Here is a 2,424-nt window from a genome sequence, read left to right as displayed (position 1 = left end):
CAAACACAACTGAAAACAATACCTCCGCCTTAGCGAAGGCAGAGGTAATAATAATATATAAAGGCGTACATCATCTGCATATATAATTATATATATGTGCATATAAAAGCAAATATATATATATGTATATTTTTTGTCAGTGAACAGGTCGTGGTCTCGAAGCGATGAAAATATTTTAGCAAATTAAATTTTATTGTTGAAGTGAACCAAACGGTTTTTATGTGTTTTAAATGGCTTATAAACACCTTCCACGCTGCAATTGTTTTCGTTCCAGCACACGATCTCAGATCAGGTCACTTGCAATGCAAATATATCTCCGTTATACATATATATATGCATATATAGTGTACGTGGGTGAATGCCTGTCTGTATATATATAATTATATATTCTGTATCTCTATATATAAATCAATGGTGACTGTTTATCTTAAGTGTGTCTATTATCTTGTGTAAACAGTTTTTGAGTAGCCCATAGGTGAAACTACACAGCTATCAGTTCACATTGATAACATGTTATTTTGACTGTATTATAATCAGTATGAAGTACTTCACACAGTGCATGTTTGATGTACTTTAGAAAGTACACAAGGCCGTTAAAACACACGTAGACGTTTATACCGTCAAACGTAATCATTTGTCATCTATATATGTATGTATTACAAATGCTGGAATATTCGAAATTGATTCTTGAAATTTTCTACAAGTCTAACTGCAATCTACCATCCCTCCACCCACTCATTATATCATCACTCAGCTCAATCGACCTATTTTAACTCAACACGTTTTCTCGCTGCACGTTTTCGGTCTGCCATTACTCACGCCTGTACTTTTTCCTGATCTTACTCTCACTGCTTCTCACACTTACGTCATGTACACTCTGTTTCGCCCCACCCAGTCTTGTTTCTTCCCCCCCCCCCTTCACTCTTCTCTTTTTTCATTTTAATTCTTCCCTAATCTTATTACACCTCTTACGTCATGTAATCTTTCTTTTTTATTTTTTTCCTTTCTCTCTTTCACCCTACCCCTACTATTTTCTTTTATGCTTTTTACCTCTTTCTTAGCCTTCTCTGTTTTCTAGGGTTGCACTAATAATTACGCGTCAGTACTTACCTTTCCTAAGTGATTAGTATATACATATATGCATATATAGACACATACATGTACAAACACATGTACGTATATCTGCATATATGTCTATATGCATGAGTATGTATTATGTGTGTGTTGTGTCGTTCTTTTATTCTTTCTTTTACCTGTTTGCCATTTGTCTGCAGCCATGCTGGAGCACCGCCTTTAAGGGTTTTTAGTCGAAGAAATCAACCCCAGGGCTTACACTTTGTAAGCCTAGTTCTTATTCTATCGGTTTCGTTTGTCGAACCGCTAAGTTACGGGGGACATAAACACACCGGCATTGGTTGTCAAGCGATGGCAGGGGGACAAACACACACACATACATACATACATACATACATACATACATACATACATACATACATACATATATACATACATATGGCAAGTTTCTTTCAGTTTCCGTCTACCAAATCCATTCACAAGGTTTTGGTCGGCCCAAAGTTACAGTAGATGCCGCTTGCACAAGTTGCCATGCAGTGGCACTGAACCCAGGACCATGTGATTGGGAAGCACGCTTCTTACCACACAGCCACGGCTGTATATAAAATATATATATAGGTGCAGACGTGGTTGTGTGGTGAGTAGTTTGTTTTCCAACCACATAGTTCTGGGTTCAATTCTACTGCATGGGCTAATCAAAGTCGATTTAGTGGATGGAAACTGAAAGAAGCTTGTCGTGTGTGTGTGTGTGTGTTTGTCCCCTACCACTGTTTCATAACCAGTGTTGATCTATTTATGTCCCTGTAACTTAACAGTTCAGCAAAAGAGACCGATGGAATAAGAACCAAGCTTTAAAAAATAAAAGTACTGGGGTTGAGTCATTTGACTAAAATTCTTCAAGGCAGTGCCCCAGTATGACCGCAATCTAATGACTGAAATAAGTAAAAGAAAATATGTGTGTATGTATGTAGCTATCTAACTATTTTGAGGAACCAATTGAGATGGTGTGGCCATATTGTTCGAATGGCAGATGAACGCATGCCGAAACAGCTGTTTTATGGTGAGCTTGCAGAGGGGAAACGTTATCGGCATAAACCTAAAAAAAGGTTTAAGGATGGCATAAGGACTGCTATGAAGTCAATTGGAATGGCTCCAAAAGATATAGAAGTCCTCGCTTCAGATCAAGTTGGATGGCGAACAAGGGTGTGGAGTGGAGTGAAAGCATTTGAAGAGGCCAGGATGAATGCAAGCAGGGCTCAAGAGACATTTAAGGAAAAATGTAAAGACTGAGAAGGTGAATGACAAGGACCTTTTTGTGTGCACAGTCTGTGACAGACCATGTCTGTCCTT

The 2,424-nt window shown here is 38.2% G+C and overlaps 1 protein-coding gene across 2 annotated transcripts in view; it reads left to right on the top strand.

Annotated features, from left to right (window-relative positions):
• The window catches only part of LOC106873285 (protein timeless), a 64,414-nt gene that overhangs the window by 12,611 nt on the left and 49,379 nt on the right, over positions 1-2,424 (top strand). The window lies entirely within an intron of this gene.

This window comes from Octopus bimaculoides, chromosome 9 (genome assembly GCF_001194135.2).
Source record: "Octopus bimaculoides isolate UCB-OBI-ISO-001 chromosome 9, ASM119413v2, whole genome shotgun sequence".
In the NCBI taxonomy this organism is placed as follows: Eukaryota; Metazoa; Mollusca; class Cephalopoda; order Octopoda; family Octopodidae; genus Octopus; species Octopus bimaculoides.
Note: the sequence above shows the minus strand (reverse complement) of the source record. Positions and strands in the feature narration are given on the sequence as shown.